The 12,550-nt window shown below is 44.7% G+C and overlaps 1 long non-coding RNA gene across 2 annotated transcripts; it reads right to left on the minus strand.

Annotated features, from left to right (window-relative positions):
* Positions 1-911: 911 nt before the first annotated feature.
* Positions 912-10,851, minus strand: LOC123285043 (uncharacterized). Of its 2 annotated transcripts, none has more exons than XR_006526471.2 (4): positions 10,404-10,851; positions 9,276-9,392; positions 7,832-8,316; positions 912-1,549 (listed from the first exon to the last, which is right to left on the minus strand). It is a non-coding gene; the product is annotated as an uncharacterized lncRNA (long non-coding RNA). The 2 variants fall into 2 exon arrangements; XR_011502787.1 differs by lacking the exon at positions 912-1,549 and adding an exon at positions 2,137-3,153 and having other exon boundaries at positions 10,404-10,743.
* Between the last annotated feature and the right edge of the window lie 1,699 nt (positions 10,852-12,550).

Raw genomic sequence — 12,550 nt, forward strand, 5'->3', positions numbered from 1 at the left:
AGCACCCGGTCACTTGGCAGTGAGGAAAACTCAATGTGCCCATAAACATTTTATGTGGGTCTTTACCACTGTTATTTAATTAAGTCTCACGTTACTGTGCACCAGGAGAGCTATACTGTGCAGCTGGGTGACAGATGGATGGACTAGGAACAGAAAGGGACCATGAGGAGGTCAGTGCGTCTGAAAGAGCACCAGCTTTGAAATCGGACAGACTGAGGCTTGAATCTTGGCTCTGTCCCATAAGGGACCTGACGTCTCAGAGCCTTACTCATCTGCAAAATGGGATTAATACAATAGAAACTCCAGCAAGGTGAAGAGTCGTTAAGTAATGTGCATAAACCACCTTCTGGAGCTCACAACTAGGGTCTATACGAGAGCACCCGGCTTGTATTGGGCCCGTGACTTGTACATGTGTTCTCCGTTTGGATGTCAGTCCTGGCATGGGTCTGACATTTGTGCTTCATGTATCTCATTTGCAGGTTTGTTCTTCCTTATTTGAGTTTCCTAGTTTCATATTCATGGTTTGGCAATGCTGAGAAAAATGCTGTCTCACTATACGAAGAGGATTTTGTGGGTCCACTAGGGGCATGTGTGTTGGTAGACAAGAGATGTGGGGGTGTGGATCCATGCCCTATTTCTTTCCTGGAGGTTGTTGTGACCAGATCCCTTCTGTCTGAGGGAGGTGGCTGGCTGTGCTGAAAGGTTCTGCGTGACGGGAACTGGCGAAACCAACAGACCTGTGTAAGGATTGAACCCTGGCCTTGCTATTTTCGTGTGTTCGACAACTGATCTTGGGGTGTAATGGCACAATTCAGGAAATCCCCATTTCCAAGGACTTCTTCCTGTTCTGTGGATTCATAATCAAAGGTTGAAGGAAATTTGGAAGAGAAAATTAAATTCATGAAACAGATAAATTAAAGGGTTTTGATTTAGGGGCTGGCCCCGTGGCCGAGTGGTTAAGTTCATGCGCTCTGCGGCAGGCGGCCCAGTGTTTCATTGGTTCGAATCCTGGGCACGGACATGGCACTGCTCATCAAACCACGCTGAGGCAGCGTCCCACATGCCACAACTAGAAGGACCCACAACGAAGAACATACAACTATGTACTGGGGGGCTTTGGGGAGAAAAAGGAAAAAAATAAAATCTTTAAAGGGTTTTGATTTATATTCTTTCTCCACCTATTGTAGATAATAATAAAGGCTTTAGGTGTCTAAAAGGGTGTTTGTTTATATATATCTCTTATCATGGAGAGAAAACCTACTCTTTATCGAGTCATCTTCAAATTGAGAGCTGAAGCTCCTTTGTCTCCATCCATTCGTTGTTCGTCTGTTCCTTGTGTTTGTCCGTCCATCCATCCAGCCGTCCGTCTGCACCTACTATACTCAAGGTGCTGTGAGGACTGAAAGGTTCTAAGTCCCATAGTTGTCTTGTGTATGGAGCCAGGGTAGGGTAGTGCTTAATTCTTTGTTTTCGGATTCTCACAGACAGCCTTGGGTTTATAGTCCTACTCTTCATTCATTAACTGAGGAAACTTCAGTAGATTGTTTACCTATCAGAAAAATGAGGATAAGAATATTGTGTTGTGTGGAGCAAATGGATTGGGCGTGTACTGAATCCTCATAAAAGAGTAAGTGGCACAATACATGGCTGTAGTAAATGCTCCCTAAATAGAATACAATTGCAAAATTGGTCTCGTAGCAAAGACAAAGCACCTCTGAAACGCTTAAATATTATGTAGTTTGCAAAAATTCAGCACAGTTGCAAGTTTCAGGCACATACCCCATGTGCATGCATGTGTGCTTCCATGCTTTATGAGTGTGTGTATGTACGTGTAAATCAAAGAATACATACTCTATGGGACAAACTTCCCCTACGTGCTTATGTGATTAATTCTATATCCATTTAGATTCTCTAGTGGGAAATTTAGAAGGTATTGTCTTCCTCCCCAACACCAGTTTTATAATATATAAGGCCTTTGGGAACATATAGTTCAGTTATGGGCCTTATATGGTCTTTGCTAGTGGTGGTTCCTTATGTTGTCCTGGTTGATACTATTCTTTATAAAGGGCTTTGTTTTCTGTGCATAAATGTCAATGATTATAGCTATTAACAATTCATTGCTCTTAGTTATTGTTTGAGTATTCTTTCTCAATATCTTTATTTCTCAAATATCCTTATTCCTATCACAGTTTTATTCAGACTCTCCACGTGCATCTTACACAGTAATTTTTAAAAAAACCTCAGTATTCAGGCAAATAAGAAAAAGGAGATTTGAGTTTCAGGAAGTAAGGGGAAGACTTTAATGCCTTGATAAAGCAGACTCTGGAAGAGGCTCTGTCTGCAGTCGGAAACCGATTTGTCTTGGTGTAATCGTCGCTGGAGGGAAGGTCCTGGCTCTCATCCGAAATATTTCTCATTTGTTTTTATCAGGTTGGTTCTGACAGATATTTTATCTCAAGTGTCTTTATAGCAAATCCTAAAGGCATATCTAGAGGATTATTTAAGAATGTCTAGAAGCACAGACAAAAGAGATGATACAGGAAACGAAGGAAAAGAATGGCACAAGCCTGGGACATGGCACCTCAGTCCCCTGACAGGACTGGATAATGGTGCTTCCAGCCCAACTGTGGGGAAAGGGATTAGGAAAAAGAAGCTAGGGAAACAGACCACCCAGGCTGAGATGTGTTCATTCTTGTTTTACAATTTGAAGTGTAATGGAAATCCAAATTAATTTCTCAGGAGAGCATCAATTCCTTTGTGTAAGGCGGCAAACAGTGGGTTAGATGTCTCATATAAAACCCAATAGCAATGACTTGATTCTACGCCGGGTTCACAGCATGGGAATGCCACCCCCCTGTGTCCATAGCATGTTGACGAGTGGCAGAGCCAAAGACCAGGGAGCCTGGGGGTGGCATCTACTGGAGACTGTCTTTTAGGCCTCACTGATCAAAGTAGCCTGGCCGTGTCCTTTTAAGTCATGGATGAGATGGAAAAGGGCCAGAGTTCAGGCTGAGGCAAACAAGGCTGTGTCGGAAGGAGTTTCATTGGCAACTTAAGGAATAGCAATTCCTCTGTATTCAATGTTCAGGCGAAGATAAAGAGGACATTGGGAACTTGTGCAAGGAGCCATATGCAAGAACGTTGACAGCGGCACTGTTCGTAATAACAAAAACATTGGAATTAACTTAAGTGTCAATCAAGAGGAGACTGGATAAATGAATTGGGCTGCATTTATGCAGGGGAATGACAGACAGTGATGACAAGGGAGTAAACTAGAACTAAGGTATTAGCATGAATGATTTTCAACTACACAATGCTGAGCAAAAGAGCATACTGAAGAAAATATGTGGTACAAAACCATGTATATAAAGTTCCAGAAAACGTAAAACAATACTATATATTGTGTTTGGATATAAACGCATGCAGTAAAAATGTTTAAAAATGCATGAGAATAGTAAAACCAAGCTTAGTTTAGTGATTATCTCTGGGGAATTGGGGAAGGGGATGTCACTGGGGGTGGCGGGGGCACACACGGAGTACCAGTTGTGTTGATGCTTTACCGTTTAAGGTGGGCAGCAGGTACACAAGAGTTTTATGTTACTCCTTATCATTTTTTGTGTCTGAAATATTTCACAGTGACTTAGGCACCTTTTTCCTAGGCACATAGAATGTATTGAGAATCACAAGGCAAGCTTTGCTTGGTGGGGAGACGAGTACTGGAAGGTTGCAAATAGAGATAAAGTGATGCTGTGTTTTGCAAGAGTAGGTGCTTAATGTATATTTGTTGAATTAATGAAGGGTGGGAAGAAAAGAAAACAGAGTCAGAAAGTAATAGAGAAGGTGAATGAGATGAAAGGACTCTGGGGAGAAGAAAGTTTGGAGCCAGTGATGTGTGGAAAATAGCAGCACATGCAATAAAGCAAAGTAGGAACATCAGCGAGTCGGATGGATGCTGTGAAAACTCCAAATGCCCCTCTTCCTCGGCTCCAGAAGTTGGAAGTTGGAAGTTGGAAACTATTGGGAATTCCTGCTGCCAGAAGGTCATCCTGTAGGTGCTGCCCAGCATAATGCCTTAAAGGGTTTCTTAAGAAATTACTCTCTTTTTTTTTCTTTTGAGGAAGGTTAACCCTGAGCTAACTACTGCCAGTCCTCCTCTTTTTTGCTGAGAAAGACTGGCCCTGAGCTAACATCCATGCCCATCTTCCTCTACTTTATATGTGGGATGCCTACCACAGCATGGCTTGCCAAACGGTGCCATGTCCACACCTGGGATCTGAACCGGCGAAGCCCAGGCCACCAAAGGGGAATGTGCAAACTTAACTGCTGCGCCACCGGGCGGGCCCAAGAAATTACTCTTGCAAAGAGAAAGGGAGAAAGAAAAGGCGTTTGAGTTCTTCCCTACAAGAAAGTAATGAAAAGATGGTGAGCGGTGTTATGATTAATGACGTGCTGTATATTAATGACTGGCACATGATGTGTTTTTGGGAGTCACACCATATGTCTTCATTATTATTATTTCTTTGCTTGAATGATTTATTCTCCTGGACTCTGAGAACACAAGGTGGGTGCTTAGAGTTAGCAGGCAGGAAAATGTTCATTCTTTATCCTCCTTAGAACCGGTTACTCAACAAAGTCCCCTGTGCTCTGAGCTCCTTTGATGTTGCTCAGTAGACGTTGCAAACGTATCAGACAAATTCATTTTTAACTGCTCACTGAGGGCTTTGTGATTACCATCTAGTTGTTGTTCTAACCATTTGGACCGACCTTTACTGAACAATGTTGAATTAATCAGGCGGAACAGAGCCCAGCTCTCTCCCTGCCTTTTGTCAGGATGGAGTGAGCCCTGGACCCAAAGCTCATAGAATTCCAGGGCTGAGGAGGTCTCTGCCTGTGCTTACTTTGGTTATTTTATTTAATTTAAAAATTAATTTTAGTTTGCCTTCTTCCTCCTCTGTTGCCTTGAGCCTCCATGGCTCAAACTATTAAAGGTAGTTTCGAGGAAGGAAATGCAAAATAGCAAGAAATAGTTCTGCTTGAGAATGGCCCAGGCCCTTTTGCTTTCTAGGTTAAAAGGACGATTTGGGGGAAATGAAGGTCTGTCTCCCTAATGACATTGTTTAGTTTTGCATGCTATTTCAGTTGGGGGGTGAAGTGGACCAGATCTGTTTCCAGCCACTCTGACTCTTTGATTCCAAACTGGGGCACTCTCACCAGGGTTTTATATCCTGCTGGAATGCAAGGCTATTTTAGGAAATACCTGTTGGATTGAGAAAACGCATGTGGTATAATTGTGGTGACCAAACCATGTGCCCCAGGTTTTCCAGGATGGTCTCCAAATTGTGTAGTCTAGGGATTTTCCATAAAGGCTGTTTATTTTCTGTGTATCAGCACAGAGTCTGATAAAGGGTATATTTATGTGTGTGTGTGTGAAAAAAATCTATATCCATACACACATACACACACATTATTTGTGGCTTTATTTGCATGAAATCTTCTTTAGGATCTTGTGGCTTCAGAACGTGAGGTGCAGTAAATACTTTAGAAATAGCTAGCTAGCTGAGTGACCTTGAACAAGTCACTTCCTGTCGTTGGATTTTCTTAGTTTCCCACCACCCTGGTACAGAGCACGATCTCAGTAACTGTGTTGGAGGGAACCAAATGGCAGGCCCTTTCAGAGTTCTCTCTCGGTCTTCATACCTTTCTCCTCTCTCTGTGTGGAAAGTTCCATGGCCTTGTTCTTTATACTTGCCTCAGTTTTCATATTGTACGACATTTCACTGTTATCCTGCATGTCTTCCTCACTCAAGGGCTGGGGTGGGACTTTACACTTATCTCCTTTGTTTAGCACAGTGCCAGAGAAACATACAATAAAAAAAAATGACTGGAAGGAAATATACCAAAAAAGATAACAATGGCGAGATAATGGGTGATATGTTATTCTTTATACTTTTTCGTATTTCCCTTTTTTTAAAAAAAATCATGAATAGGTATTACTCAAAGAATCAGAAAAATAACAACAATAAATGGTATTTTTTTTCTTTGAGCACTTGGGGTCAGAGAGCATCTGAGGAGTGTGTCGAACAGATTTCCATGATGAAGCCCTATTGCAGCATCATCTGCCTCAGCCTCTGACACGCAGGAGCAGCTGACTCTTCCTCAAGCTCTCCCACAAATTGGGCCACGCTGCCGTGACAGGGAGCCACGAGGCTGTCAGAGCTGAGGATTGAGTCTATTGTGGGCCATTCCCTTCCAGGGATTCATTTGAGCTGTGTCATGGTAATCAAGCACAAACCAACATGTACATTGACTGTTTCATATACCAAGTGTCCCAGTAGCTAGAAGACACTCAAGAATCTTGACCCCAGCCTGTGCCTTCACTGGGGGCTGAGCTGAGCGATGGGCCAGGCCCTGTGCTGGGTGCGGAGGTGAATCAAAGCAGCCAGGACATGGTTTGTCCCCTCTGGGAGGTTGACCTAATTGGGCTAATAATTTGTGTGCATTAGGAGCTAACTAAACATCACAAGGCCGTATTGAAGTTTCAAATGAATGGTAAAGAAGGCCAAATGGATCATGGGGATTTCTAGGAGGGAAACATAGGAGAAAGGCTGTGTAAGAATGTGATGTTTTGAGTTGGGACTTGGAGTGTCTCCAATGGTGGAGAAGAGAGGAAGGCACCCCGGGGAAGGAAACAGCTTACAGGAAGGCATGGTGGTGGGAGTACGGCCGGCCTGCGTGCTTAGTTTTAGGGGGTGGCGGAGAAGTGAGTGATGGGTGGGAACAGAGAAGAAAATGTGCAGTCTAGAATGAGAGGTACTAAATTCGAGAGACTGGGCAATTAGAATGGAGAGCCAGAGATGGGCCAGGGCTGGGAGGATAGGACAAAGGCAAAGCTTTGAACTGGGAGGCGGTGGGGAACTGTTGTGTGGCTCTCAGAAGAGGGGGTGATGTCATCTAACTGCCCAGGGCCACAGATTCCCCACGGATTGGAATGCCGTGTGAAAATGGTTAAGAACGTGGGCTCTGGGGAACCCTGCCTGGGTTTGCTTCCTGGTTCCAAGTTGTGTTACCTGTTTGACACTCAGTTTTCCCATCTGCCACATGGGGATGATGATAACCCTTTCTCACAGAATTGCTCTCAGGATAAAGGAGACAGTCCATGCAGAATATTTAGCACAATGCCTGGCACATTGCAGGGGCCTACTAAATAGTTGTTATATATGCAAATTAATAATGAATACTCATGTAATCAGTATGGTAAAATGGTAATGAGTGTGACAAGCCAAACAGTAAAAACAAGTAGAAATTATTCCATTAAGAGGTTGAGCTTGAGAATACTTCAGGGAGATCTTTGGTGGAAAGTCCCCCTCCAGTTTCACAATTTGGCTCCATATACTGTCACTTAGCTTTCGTGAAATATTTTTATTGGCAGGTTCCTCAAGTATGATTTTTGTTCGTTATCCCCCTGAGCTTGGGGAGGAAGATGAGTTTGTTTATCTTATGTTGCAGAAGACACGGATATAAACATAATGACATTTACTTAGAACATCTCTTCCGTTAGCAGTTACCACAGTTATCAGTCAGAGCCTGTCTGTGGGAGTGAGGGCGGTCAGGTTAGACTATACCAGGAAGGAGAAAGTAGTGAAAAATTAGAAGGGACCAGGGTGATTTCTCCTTGGCCAAACTTAGGACCCAGTCTTTGAAGAAGGTTAGGAATGACCAGAATTGCTAAGTCAGGATTAGCAAAGCCAATCAAATACCTCTCACTCGTTAGAACCTTAGATATTCCTTTGGATGGTGTCATTTAAATTATCCCTAATTAAAATGTACCTACCTTTGGGAGGGATACAATTTTTGTGCCATTATCAGTGGTCTTCTTGGTGGAGAATTATATTCCAAGCCAAAGGACAACATCCTCCAATTCGGCTGCCACTCTGACATTCATACAGGCCGGACATACGTGACTCTTTTTAGTTGGTAACAATGGCGAGCTGAGAAGGTCCCTGGGGGATATGACTCAGAGTGAGTCAGGTGCACATGGAGGCTTGATCCAGCCCTATTGTCTTTTGTCAACAGGTCTTCACTGTGCTCCAGCTGCAGTATCAGTGGAATTGTGTGATGTGGATGTGATGGAAGGAAAGGCATTCAACACCAACATCTTTCCGGATGCCTGGCAGCACCAGTTACCACTGCAGTGGCTGGGCCTGGGTCCAGGTATGCTGGCTAACCAGACAGATGACAATGGCAGCTCAGGTGGGCTGTGATCTGGGGTTTTTATTTAGTTTGTGGGTCCCAGAGAAGAAGATGTGGAAGACAGGCCTAAGAAAGAAGGAAGAGGGTATCAAACAAGTCCTTGTACCCATCACTGTTTTGCCCAGGGCACAGCCCTAACAGCTGCCTCCCAGGTCCTTCCCATACATGATGGCTGATCCTTTCCACAGACGGGCTAGGTGCCTGTGCTGAGCTTCAAACCCTGGCCGGTGGAACTGCTCTCCTGGATCCCCTCCCCTGCCCCATGCTGCCCTCCTTGCAGGAAAGAGGCCCTCTGTAGGGGGAAAGAATGACTACCTCTCCTTTTACTTCTAGAAACATGTACCCCAGGATCGGGCCTTTTGCCTTTGGCTCCAAAGCTGGGCAGTGTCTGTCTGTTGTTTTCCCTGCCATGCATCCTTTCACCTTCATCTAAAAATAGCCATCTACTTTTCCTTTGTGTCAGCATTCCTCCCAAAGTCTTAGCCCATGTGGCGCAGATGGGGCTGACTCCACCTCCTGAACCCCCCATGCTTGTTTGTGCGCATGTGTGTGTGACCCAGGCCTGGCCAGTTGGCATCATAGTGCTTGTTTCAGATGGACATATAAGTCAAGCTGGAGTGATGGGTATTAACTCTAGGATTTTTAACATTGCTATTGGCAAAGAGATGTTTTCTTTCTCTTGGAGTTGCTAACTTGTTAAATGGATGTAAACTTGGAACTACTGGTAGAAATCTAAGGAAACAGGTAAGAAGAGCTTGCCCAGAGAATAAAATAAAACTAAGAGATAGAGACATATTCCTGTATTCATCATTGAGGGCCTTGATCCAACTGTGCCTGAAGACGTGATATGGACTTTTTCTTTCAGTTACATGAGCCAATAAATTATCTTTTTTGGTTTGAGATATTTTGAGCTAGTGTGTCTATCACTTACAGTCTAAATAATTTGGAAAATAAAGGCCACATTCTAGATCATCAAAAAGTTGTACAATTAAATTTATGAGCTTGTCTTTTCCTTGTGACTGTACCTTCACGTATTGTTGCTGGTTTACCGGTAGCCTACCATCCATCCAGGGACCACAGCATCTCGGGTGGCAGAGAAGGGTGGTACTTTCACATCTCCAAACCCTTTGGCTGTTGGCCACCTGGACGGAGAGGAGAGAGTCCAAGAGAATGTTTAATTGAAGAACTTTCCTGAACCAAGGAAATTTCCAAATAACTTACCTTTTTTTCTATTTGTATTCTGAAACATTGAAAAATCCCTGGGCAAATATTCACCCTCTGGGCTACGTAGAAAAGATGTAGAAATTGTCTCCTGAGGGGAAAAGTCAAGTGTACCCTGAATAGTGCCTTCAGGGATCTGAAACATTGCAGACGAATATTACCAAGTTCTGGAATCACAATTTTAGCACTTGCCTGGACCCTGGAGCGCTCCTAGTCCAACCAGCTCCTTTCAGAGGAGGACAGATTCAGCGAGACAAAGAAGCTTTGTTAAGGTCCCATAGCTTATGGGTTGCAGACTGCTGTCACTAAGAGAGAGGGTCCCATGGAATATCATGTAGAGACAAGAGTCTAGATCCTCTGCTTACTGGATCAGGACTCTTCAGTTGCAAATGACAGATCTCAACTATAACAAGCAAAGGAGGACTTTCTGCTTATTGCTGTCACAGCTGAAAAGTCCAGGATCACAATCTAACTTCAGGTTAAGGATAGATCCGGGTGTTTAGAATTATGTCATAAAGACAAAGTCATTTTTTTCTCTCTGAATTAATGGCACTGCTTTCCTTTGTGTTGACTTTAATTCTCCAGCAGATTCTATCTACATAGTGGCTTCTGGCAGCAGTAAGATTTTATCTTATCAGATTACTAATTCCAGTTGATGAAGAGCTTCTGTTTTCTAATAGTTGCAGCAGAATCCCAGGGCTCCAGTTCATGGGCTCAAAGACAGTCACCCTGGATCAGGCAGTGTGTCCAGGGGTTGGCAGTGCTGTCAGCATTATGGGGCCACCCCAGACTACAGCAGCTCAGAGAGGGGTGGGCTCCTTTGAAACCAGCTGAACGAGACCGAGTGGGGGAGGGGGGGTGAAGTGAACGTGCTGTGGTTACCTGGAGGAGGAATGATAGTTTCCAGAAACAATAGACCCCACGACTCTTACCTTTAGCTAGGAGCGGGTGTGGGAGAGGCCAGAGGTTACACTCTGGGAGCTAAGTTCCAGGGCTTAGTAATGGTTTCTGGTCCTACGTCAGCAAGTTGCACCCTCAACCCAGCAACATAACCTCTGAAGTTTTACTCCACGGCAGAGATGAGGTTTTGCAGGAGGGGTATCAGTGTGGCCATATCTAGTGCCCTTACGTCTGATAAATATCCTCATTTTGGCTGTGCTCCTCCATTTTCTGGTCGTGATAGGGCACCACGTCAAGCATATCTCAGACAAATATCTGTATTGTTTGTGGTGTGATTGTGACTTCCTGTCTTCCAATTTAGTTTTCTGCGTCGCTTTTCACTGTCTGGGTCATTTGATATTACATCTGGCGCTTCCTGTTTTTAAGTCTCTGACTCTAGTCATCCGACTGTAGAAAGCAGGGGTCAACTTCTTCATAAGCGAAGCCGGCTTTAGTCACTTGTTTTGGTATACTAATTGAGATTTGCGTAAGGAAAGCTGTCAGGTGTCCGTTGGTTTTCTCAGCTTCAGATACTTCCCTATTTACGAGTTTTTGTTTTTCAGACGTGGGGACTTTCTCTGCCTGCTGTGGACGTGGTGTGTGTCGGGTGACCACTCCCGCCCCACCCCCAACAATTCAACCGCACTTCTCTCTCCCTGACCCAGAGTTCCTGAGTCCCATGGGTTCAGCTCTCAGAAAGAGGCTGCTTTAGGCGTGACAGGCTAGCCACCCTCCTGCTCCTTCCCCTCTCTCCTTTCCCAATCCTGGGATTCATTGGTCTCCCTTTTTCTCTCTGCTTGAAAGGGGTCAGCTCCCATGACATGAAAACCTCGTAAATGCAGATATGCTTATTTTTGCCAAAGAAAGAAAATTGTTTTCATCACTAAAATTTTCAGTTCACTTAACCTTTCTTTCTGCAGAGTCACCTGACTTAGGAGGAAGGGGATAAAGCCCTAAGACATTTATCTCAAGGTATAGAATATTTATGATGTCACTTGCACAGCTTCCTGGCCCTCTGGGGAGAAGAGCTTTGCTGGCCTGAGCTGGACCAGACTTACCTTATTTCTTTTTTGGTCTAGGTAGGGGGATGCATTCAGGGAATTTTCTAAGATAATGGCAAGGGAGGAGATTTATTCCACCCTCAAGGCGATGGAAGCTGTTGGGGGGTTGGGGGGACCAACAAAAACATGGAATCCAGCCCTTGAGACTTGACATTCTGCTCCTTCTCTGGGTGAAGCCTTTGCTAAACAAGGGGGCTGGGGGACGTGGCGGCTGTGAAGGACCGGAACATCGCTGAGGGCAGTTCAGCGGCATCTCCTGAGGCCGTAGTTGGACTTCACAAAGGCTCAACTCCCAGAGGAAGGGCCTTCCACCCACTGCTCTGCTTCCCAGGGGTATAGGGGACAGAGGCCAAATATTCCCTCATGCTGCCTCACCTAGGCCAAGGGACCACTGAGGGGGGAGCTGGGAAGATGTCTGGGCCTCAGGTGTTTGTGCCAACATCGGCACGAGAGTGAGACAAATCCCCTCCTGTCTCTGAATCCTCCCTGGGTGGCAATAGAGGTGCGTGTTGGAGCTCCGTCTGGCCGGTTGTGTAATTCTGTGTGTCTGAGACGTGCATGCTCAACAACGCAGTGAACTCAGCCCTTTATATTCCTCAATCAAAACCATGTGCTTCCATGAGCTCATGGAAAGAGAGGCAATACTGCTTGGTGTCATGACTTAATGCAAGAAAAAAACTAGCAAAATCCCAAACCAAAAACCCCTTGTTTCTATAGAATGCTTTAAATGACCTCATTTCTTCTTTGAAGCCACTTCCTAAGGTCGGGAGGACAGGTGACATTGGTGGATGGGAGAGTTCAGATGGAGAGAGAAGGGACCCACCCCACTTCAGTGGGCTTCCAAGTCCTGAGTGGGTTTGGAATGCTCGTGATTTTGGTTGACAAAAGAGTCAAAACCAAACCATAAAAAATAGCCTTTCAGCCAGACAGACAAAAGATTCAGATGAGAGTGAAGTGGCTGGGGAAGCCATCCAAAGCAGATGGGGCCATCACAAAGGTATTAATGCCACTAGAAAGGGGCAGGCAGACATCTGGGAGGTACCTGGAGATTTCTGGAGCCTCCCTAATTCCTGCTTCGT

This window comes from Equus asinus, chromosome 4 (assembly GCF_041296235.1).
Source record: "Equus asinus isolate D_3611 breed Donkey chromosome 4, EquAss-T2T_v2, whole genome shotgun sequence".
Lineage (NCBI taxonomy): Eukaryota > Metazoa > Chordata > Mammalia > Perissodactyla > Equidae > Equus > Equus asinus.